A 10,497-nucleotide genomic window follows, 5' to 3' on the forward strand; every position below is an offset into this window, starting at 1 on the left:
AAATCTGAGGCTCGGATTGTTGCCTTGAAAAAAAAAGCTGTAAGCTGCCGTGTGAAGGCACACTTAGTGCACGACTGTTGGAACTAATGCTCTTATTTTCTGCCTTTTGGGTCATCCTTCATTAAGATTGCACGGAGGGGACACTCGGAGTATTTAGCATGCACAGACCCTGTCGCCTTTCGGCTTAAAACGAGCCCGTGTACCTTTTTTAATGAAGAAATTCTCTCACGGATGAAAAGTTAAACTCATACGGGGGTTCCCACGAGTAGGGATGCAACAATTATAGATTTTGATTGTAATCCAAGGAAAAATCCCTCCCTCATGATTACACTGCATTCATTTATTTCACAACGCTATGAATGTATAAAACCACATGAGGATTTTTAGTTAGAGGTTTTATTGCATTTGGTCCACAAAATAATGTCTTTGTTTGGCGTTTGTTGTCTTTCGAAACAGAAATAATACAGTAATCAAATACTGCAATACGAAATAATAAATAGAAATAGATTAATTTGAAGTGTTGAACCTTTTTAAAAGCAACTTTTGTTCTTTGTGTATCCAAAATGCTCCCATATCAATGACTAAAGGCTTTTTCTTTTGGTGGGAATAAAGCTCAGGTCACTCTACCGTTGATTACCTAATGTAGCCCGTCACAGATGAGGGGAGATGCTCTCGTGACAGCATTTCAATCGGGGGAGATATCGTCCTGAATGAATAAATATTTTTATTGAAGTGTGCACATCAGATGAGAAAGGTGGGCTGCAACAGCAGGGAGGGGAGCAGATTTAAAGTTCGACGGCAACGACATGATTGGTTGAGTTAATCGTGGCAGAATCTGTCATGAATCTTCTCTCACTGCTAAACAGCTGCTTATTGAAAAATAACTTTGCATAATGACCCTTACTTGAGAGTGAGAACAGAAACACTTGGTAGCTGAGACCTAATGGTTACAAAACCATGGCGTTTGAAAACAGTTCATCGCTGCATCCCTACCCACAATCCTTTGTGCAAGAAGAGAAGTTCTTTTAATATTTACTAACTGTTGTCTGTGAGCTTCTGTAAAGCCAGTTCTTGATATAAATAATTGTCAGTGTTGTAACAATAATTAAGATTGATCCATGTCTCAAACTATTTAGGTGCATGAATTTGGGACAATTGGGCCTGGAACGTCCTTGAATAGTCCTTGAATTTTATGTTTTAAGAAAGTGTGGGAACCCTGTTCATGAGCAATAAAATGCACTGTTGCTCAGCTAACTACACTCAGGAGGTTTGCTGCTGCAGCCTGGCACGACCGGTGTTATAGTGGCTAATTTTAGCAAGTAACGTAGACTCGCTTTGAGCTTTTTAAGAATTAAATAAAACTTCTTGCTTGCTCGCTTCTGCCACCACGACTAGATGATGACTAGATCAGAAGGTTTTCATTGGTTGCTAAGCATCTCTTTTAAATCACAAGGGTTTCATCTGTCACCGTCTGACAGTGTAAGAACTGGAATAACCCCTCTTTATGTCTTCCCCATCACTTGACTTTCTCTTATTTGTCTGTTGTGATGTCTTATGAAGGCAAACTGTCCCCCTTTTTTGTTCACTCAACAATTTTCTCCCCCGTCTTTGTTCCGCACTCAATTTCACCCCCTCCCTCCACTACCACCGCGCTCTCCACCCCCCTCCCTTATCCTCCAGCAAGTCTATCTTTCCCGCTCTTTGTTGCTCCCGCTCCCTCACTGCCTCTTAGTCTTCTGATGTTTCAATCGATGAATAAATGATTGCTTCTATTTTCACTCCGAGTGCTTGGCCAACACAAGCTGCTTTGCTCCCCAGAAAGAGTTCGAGATAGGCTCTGGGAGACAGACAGACAGAAAAAAACACAGAGAGAGAAACATGTTTGGCGGAAGGTCTCGCTGCGTATGACACGGTGAGCTGTCAGTCAGCGGCTGAATATATTTGCATCTCTAAGCAGTGATTGGCGCATCAAGAGACAGAGCAGCACTCCCTCTGGTCCCCGTTCCCCCACACCCCCCCACCGACGCGCACACACTCACGCGCTTGTGAACCTGACAGTTGCATTTCATTTCATCATTTTCTTGTCGGCTCTCTGCCTTTTCATTTCTGCACCGATGTCTTGTTTACTCCAGACTAAAATAGGTGCTGGAGGCTAATTGCCTTGTGCATACCTTGCCCTCTAAATGCCACGACTACCGCAGCAGCACTTCTGGGAGTAAAGGACGGACGCGGGGAGAGGTTTGACCTTGCTCCGGCCAGCTGTAAGGTGCATCATTCCCCCAAGGACAAACCCACTTATCAGTGATAGAAAGCTAGTGCATATGTGCCAACAAGAGGCTTGCAGAAATGTTGCACAGCACTGCAGTTTGCATTGCTGCACAAAATTTGATGCCACAAAGTCAGGATTGTCAACTTTCCCCGCACTACATTGCATAATTTACATCTGCGACTGGCAGTCAGGCTGCGTATCAATGGCCTCTTTGTACATTTGAACGTTATGTAGCCTTGAAAACTGTCTGCCACGCTATTAAAACTGACACAAACCCTTAATTGATATTCAAGTCGATATGACTCATTTGTGCGGCTGTCTTGGCGCCTAAGAAGAGAGAGAAGATGCTACAAATCCATGAAAAGTTATATAATGTGTCAAGGGGAAATGTCGCATAAATCACAACAACATGCACTCGAAACAGCGAGAGCAACAGTGATCAGAAATAAACCCGACAGGATATTTGCCTGACGACATGAAGCAGAGCACTGAAGTTGCATTAAAGGATTTAGGATTTAGAGGGGCAGAAATGAAATATGATATTCATGATTATATTATTCGTAATTATGTTTTAACAGGTGTGTAATCGCCTCAAACCAAGAACTGTTGTGTTTCTGTTACCTTAGAACAAGACTTTATATCTACAGATGTATCTTCCACTGAGTCTGCCATGTTTGTACAGTGGCTCAGAATGGACAAAGCAAACAGAGGGGGACTTTTTGGGACGTTTTTACTGGCCAAACGTACGGGAGGGTGAGGAAAGGGGGTGGTCAGTTGGTTGCAAGCTGCAACCTAACCACTAAATTCTTCACACTGGACCTTTAATACAGCAGTACAGTGTAATGAAAGTAAAAGTAAACCGTAAGCCTGATAATAACGTGTTTATTCCAATCTGTTATACATATGCATCGTTTTATGTCAAGGAAATAGAAAAGGCAAAGTCACGCCCCCTTATTTAAAAAATGGATGTTTGATCCCGTTTGAATCGTGCCATGAATTAGAAATATGTTTGTGAATTAAAAAGATGATTTTTCAAGGCAATTAAGTCGCTGCATGTCGTGAATATCATCTTGTTTTGCATGAAACTGCTCAGTGAACTACATCGTCTCGCTCAACACACGTCACCATCACCAACATGGCCGCCGCCTCGGCACAGAATAGGTGTTAACAAAAGGTGAAAATCACAATAATCTGGTCAAATTGACAACTGCAGTTCTGTGAAAGGACGGGTTCTGTGATCAAACTAAAAGGGCACTCACCCGAGGCAATTATTGACCGTTCAACGAGACGATGTCACTAACACGACTGTTGGCTGTGTAGTCCTTATAATTACGTATTTTCACAGTGTTACATTTCATTAGTTTGATGACAAACTGCCATGCTGCACCATGCTGCACCATTACATAGTAGCCGAGAATGGACAAACCAAACACTGGCTCTCTGGAGAGGGCCTTTTGCATTCTGCACACTTTTTAAGTAGCCATAATAGGGAAGGGTGAGATGAGGAGTATTCAGTTGGTTGCAATCTCCAACCTCACTGCTAGATGCCACTAAATCCTTCACACTGGCCCTTTAACTGATCGATCATTATCAGCTGCGTCATTCATGCTTGACAATTAGTGGCTTGTTCGTCAGCTGCTTGGCTACCAGCCTGGTTGACTTAACCTGACAGTTGTGACACCTTCCAATGTAAACACATATATATGCTATAAATAGCTTTGTACATTTGCATGTATTTATGTGTGTGAGTGCGTTTGTTAAGGGGTAATTAGTTCCAATTACTATGATCAGATTGGTTACTCCTTCACTCTGAATAGACACACACGTGTGCAAATAGCAGCATGTTTTCATGAAAATTCAGACTTTAAAACCAGGTGACTGTGATTTGAATTTAGATGTTGTTTTCAAGTGCTCGCCTTGAAAAGAAATGATGGGACCAGTGTGCAATTTCGTTTCGGTGATTCTCCTGCGATATCAAAACTTTCCAAAGCTTCTGGTTTTGATTATATCAAAGAAAAGCACAGTTGTGTTTCATTTCTGTCATTTGGAACCAGAAGTTTCAGTCGCACTCGGTTTAGGTTCCCTTTTAAGTTCTGCAACCCACCAAGTGGTTAAAGTTTCATTGAAGATATAAAAACCTGATTAATCCCTAACTGTCAAGAGAACCAAAGCAGTAATAACGTTTCCACAGCCTAGGACCTGCCCCACACTCTAGCAATTACTGTGAGCGCTTTCAAATTTAATGCAAGATGACACATACCGACAGTTTCTCAACCGCACTCCGTTTTTTATTCTGTTCCTTTTACAAAATTTTCCATTCAGATTCATCACACTGGCGAGGGAAGGGGGACAAAACAGAAATAAAGCCTAGGTTCATGTTTTCATCGTAGCTCAGAGCCGTCTCCGTGCTAAAACTGTTACAAGCCCGGTGTGGGTTGGAATAACAGCCAATAATAAATCAATAGAACCATAAAGAATAGGACCGAGAGAGAAAAACAACAGCAATAAAGACAATTCATTTTAATTATGGCGTAATAAAAAGGCAAAGTAAAAAGAAGTCAGACGTCCCCTTTGTGATCCTCAGTGCACTGGTTTCATTTACAATTGTGTCGTTGTCAGCAATTCAAACACCTGCTCTGTAACAAAATGTCTCCGCAATTAGCATTTTTTTTTTTATATGCTGATCTCACAAGAGTGCCGGCAAGAAAACACACACAGCTGTGTTGTACCACTTGTAGACATAGCTCCAAAGCCAAACTCAATCTCACTGTGCACAGAATAAATCGCGGTTTTGTTTCCTGCAAAATACATTTACTAGTTTGTTTTGGCAGAAGAAGAAGAAGAAGAAGAAGAAGAAGAAGAAGAAGAAGAAGAAGAAGAAGAAGAAGGAGAAGACGGAGGAGAAAAATTACTTTATTAATCATCTTTATGCTCTGATTACTACTTTTTTTACACGTGGTCTGGCAGGTAAGGAGCGACTCCACTTTCTCACTTGATTTTCTTACCTCAGTAAACAGTTTATGTTCTCAAACTCAAGTTTCAGGTCTTCTTCAATACAGCATGATGTTCATTCTGTGAATGATGGTCCTATGCATGGTAAAATAGATAATGGGGGCGTGGCTACCTTGTGATCGACGTGTTGCTGCCACAGTAACCAGTCAGCAAGCTCTACCTTCCAAATATGGTCACCTCTGGCTCCAAAATCAAAGATGGCAATGGCCATAATACTAAAGCCGAGACTGTAGTCAACGAACCAATGAGTAACCTCACCGTGGGTTTACACTCGGTCTCCATATTGTTAGGTTTAGACCACTGGGAGCACTTGGTGAGGATCCAGGGGAAAGATTATGGTTTGGTTAAAGATTCAAAATGTCAACATCTTATCTTTAAAGTCAGTGTTAACGGCTTTTTCAATATGAAACTTGCCATTAACTGACTTTTTTTCCCACATGCAGGCAGTTGAGACAAGCTGTTAGCGCAATACTGACACTTTGGGATTGTAGGTCAGGTCGGACGCCAAGCGAGCTGGGAACGAGACTCAAAAATCTACTTTCTTACGAATTCAACCTTTTAATGTTAATTTGGAGCTGTGTTTTGGGCCACATGACTAATATAAATTCAATATTCACTCTCCTTTAAGCTCTGTTATGGTCTCCACCACCTGCTGAAGGAGATATCTGGATCTTTGGCTCACCTGTCATTGGGTGTCTATCAGGAAGCATTCCTCTCTTCCTTCCACTATCTGCGTGTTATTGTATCCAAAGGAAAGTCACTCTAATCTGGTATGAATGTAAACAAGCTTGCAGCTTTTACCTGTTCTTTTGCGAGGATATAGCTATTTTAATGCCAGGATCAGGCCTTCCTACCTGCAAAAAAAAGTTCCCCTGACACTATTTTGCACCGGCACCATCGCTGCATTCTGGTTTAAGCGCTGCTGAGGGCTGTTGTGATTGGTTTAAAGAAAAGAGTGCTGTGGAGAAACAAGACTAGCTAGTTGCTAACATTTGTTTGCTGTTTGATGCAGGGCAGGTAGTGTACAAGGGGGTTAGGGGAATGCTTTTTTTTTAAAAAAAAGCTTTATCGCTAAAAACAGATGCCTGCTGCAACTGAAAATGACAGATGAGAGCGGCGAGACTAAACCAAAACACAAAAGGTTGTGGAAAAACCAAAATAATGAGCTGAAAACTACAATTGAGCCGAGGGGAACTGCAGAGCCAAGTGCACAATTTGGTGTTCATTTGTTCCCTTGTTATTATAAAATATTAACTACAGCAGTGTTTTGAGTTGCCTTTACACAGCCATGAAAATGCTAATCATGCCAAAGTTGCCAGGAGCTAAAAATGTGAACATTTTTACAAATATGTCCAGAATATTTTCCTCATTATGTCTATAAAATAATAATAACCAGTGCAGCCAAACAGATTTGCTAATGCAGATTAGTGAGATGTGAACTGAATATTTCATCATTTGCCACGAAGCAAGGTTGACAGTGCTCACTTTTGGAAAGTTCTTTTCAAGTATAACTGATCAAAAAGTGCACTCGCAAAGCTTTAAGGGTCTGACCCGTTAAAATTACACTCTTGCTAATAAACGCTCAGCACATGAACAGAAACTCCCCATTTACACATCAGGTTTTATGGATCTAATACCTCCAGACGTGGAAAAGAGTTTGCTTTGAACCTTTAAACCTCTGACTGCCTGTGGGCTGACTGAGGACTAATGAGCAAAGCCCTGTTCATATTTTCCACCGTTTCTATACCTCAGTCAAAAGCCGGTGTGTTTGTGTATTTACTTGTGCATAATTTGTGTATACGATGTGTTGTGTTCATGTATTCCGGTGTGCAACTAACCATAACTGTGCTCCGTCAAGCATACAGTACACTTACTTTCACACTTAGGTGGCCACATGCAGCGATGACAGTTGTGTCGCATAGAGCATTTTCGCCGGGACAATACGGGTGGTCTTTTGCCGAGGGTCAAAACCTTATTTGCGCGCGTGCGTGATCGTGTGTACTCGCACGTGCGTGTCTATTCGTGTGTGGGTACGTATTACTAACAAGCTGTGGTGACAAAATGGATGCCATCTGTGCACACGGGAGATTTCACACTCTTGTTCGTGTTTGAGTCGTGCCAGTATTCTCCTCAGGGACACTGGCCAATCATCACAGGGAAGCAAAGAGCAACAAGCTCCAGCCTGTTAGCCAGTCGCATGTTCGCCACTGATTTTCAATAATATATGGTCCCCACATGGGGCAGAAGTGTTGTTTGTGCTAAGTGCTTGTTTTGGTTAATTTTTTTAAAATCCAACCTGGTAATGTTGGATCGGCGAAACAAAGGGTGTTTTTCTTCTTCTTTCTTCTGAGGAAATGTAGTTTGTTAGTTTGTACTGCGTGCAAGTGTCAGCGTCTCGTGTAAGTAGATAAGGTTAGTCACTCAGATGAGCTCTTCGATGACAAAATCTGTGAGCAGTGACTGAAAGTTTGAGATTAGGATCTTCAGTGACTTTAAATTAGTCTCCGGCGAGGTGTGATCCGGTGGAGTAGCCTGCGAGTGGTGACTCACGGGCTCTGATTCAGTATAGGCATTTCTAATCCCTGCTTCCAGATGATTTGAGGACAGGCTGCGACAGAACGATGAATTATTCAGTATCAGCTGTTCACCTGGAACCGAACCAAGGGACGAAATCAAAATGATGTGGGTGACTGAAATTAAAGAGTGGCGTTCACAAAGAACAATCTCCCATCCTCGCTTGTTTCAGAGAATCACATATTTTTTAAATCACCACCTGCCTCTGATGAAAGGCTTCGAATGGAGCCACGGAGACTCCTCACCTGTGGGGAGACTCATTACAGCGGTGCAGTATTTTGGATCTGATTTGCGACTGTCTTGCGACACAAGATGTCAATATCACAATTACTTTAATACCGTTAGGGCCCGCTCACAAGGAACGCCTAGCTATTGTGCAACACCTCCAATTTGGAAACTAATTCAACGCCGTGTCCATCCATTTTACTCAGCTGCTGTTGTGCAGGAGTCCTGTCAGTGCAGCCTGATTACTCTGTTACACCTGACACCTCAAGTCTCAGCAGGAGCAGTGAGAACTGCATTAGATGTAACCGGATCAATACCTCCAGGCCATTTTCCCCCTTTGCACCATCAACGGATAATTATGTGCTCAACCTCTCCACCTCAATCACATGTACAGTCTAAAGGTTGCATCGCGCACATAAACACCTCACGCTGCACTTTCTCATCCCTCGTTGGATCTTAATCGCGCTTGCTCGTCTCCGTCGCCGACTCCCCGCCGCATTTTATCTCTCGCCGTCTCGGCCTCAGTCATCAAGAATGCAAATAGGGAGTGACAGAGCAATCGTGAATTCCATCACTGGGAGATGGAGTGAAGCAGCTCGGCCAAGATCTATGGGAGGGAGTCGGCCGAGTGCGAGTGAGTGAACTCTGTGGCATTCGTTGTTTGCATGTTTCATGATGGCTGTCATCTATAAATCACAACAAATTCAGGGACTAAATCTCAGATTAGCCTCCAAATCACGACAAGAATCAATCCTTATTCTACCACGACAATACACAATGCACCATTCATCAAACTGGAATTAGATAGAGCAGTTCAGCCCGATACTTATCTACTGATGCCTGAACACCAATCAGCATTGACCGATGGACTAATCCTAAACCAATTTCACATTCCAGACTAAATCCCACTGATCCCCATACATACATCTGCGCAAATGCACATGCATAAATTGGGACATCCACATGTACTTATGTCTGTGTATGTCTCTGTGTGTGTGTGTGTGTGTGTGTGTGTGTGTGTGTGTGTGCGTGCTGCAATGCATGTCCAAACCCCGAACATCCACATACTGCTCAACGCAGCCCTATAGAGCTCTCCCCACCCCCATCTCTGCCCCCAGGTGCACTGAGGCAGAGAGCAGAATGGAGCAGAGCCGTGTGCGGTGACAGTGACATCCATCGCATGCAATGAATAATCAATGAACACCATCTGGTGCATACAACAGGGGAGCACAGCTCCAATCGTTTACTCCAGGATGTCTCTCTCTCTCTCTCTCTCTCGCTCTGTCCCACACACTGTCTCTCACTTTCTCGCCCGCCTCTCTCACCTGTTTGCTCGCCCTCCCTCTCCCACTTTTTTCCCCACACATATTACCACTACACAGCCACCGTCTCGCTTTCTCTCATCATCTAGTCTTTTTCTCCATTTACATCTCTGTGCCCTGTTCTGCCCCGGCCCACCACCACCGCCGCCGCTCCCCACGCTCCTCAGTGGCCTCTCTGACAGGCTAGTCATGGTATCCCTCATTCTAATTCAGCGGTACAACTCCCAGGCAGCTAATAAGGTGACCTGTTGCCCTTTAAAGGACATCTACTTTTATGATTTATAGTAACTGAATAGCTTATTAGAGTGGTGTAAAAGTGCTGTAGAAGTACTCCAATTATTTAATCTAAAGGACACCTGGTTTAGGAAAACAGTTTTTTACACAGAACTTACAAAAGGTCTGACTACAACAGTTATCTTTTTATCCTCCAACACCTTTTTCTTAATTTTGCTGTTTCTGTTTTACAGCTTTGGATATTAAGCAATTATACTGCTACTACCAGCCCTCAGTGACTGGGTAGATTTGCATAATACATTTGCATCAGATGCTGTCTGACCTCAGACTTATATTCAGCTACTGTGTCTGGAGTAGCTGTCTGCAAGTCTATAACTCCTTTCTGGCTTGGCACTCTATTTAGCCTCCTGTATTTCATCCATAACTGCTGTCTTGACTTGCCATCAGCTTCCCCAAACCCTCTAAAGTCATTCATCCCTTCCATTTGGGAGCCTCTCTCAAGCTCAGAGTTGAGCATATGCATCCCATAGCTAACATGTAGCTTTCTGGAGAAATATATTGTTGAGTCTCATCCCCAGGTTGTCAAAAACTGACACAAATTGGCAGTATTTGATGACCTGGGGATGAGACTTGAAAATCAACTGTCTTCTTTCAGAAAATTACATATTGTTGGTTCTGCACTCACAAATGTGTCAGAAATTTTAAGCATAAAATTTGTTTCAAAAAGTTTTCTCCACCTGACAGGCCAGGCAAGCTTGAAAATGTCTCCACATGTTGAAACGGCGTAAATAGGAGTGTAGTAAGAGCCAAATAACAACAGCAACAACAGAAGAAGTTGGTGTGTTTACTGGGGAAACTACA

Source organism: Pagrus major, chromosome 12 (genome assembly GCF_040436345.1).
Source record: "Pagrus major chromosome 12, Pma_NU_1.0".
NCBI lineage: Eukaryota > Metazoa > Chordata > Actinopteri > Spariformes > Sparidae > Pagrus > Pagrus major.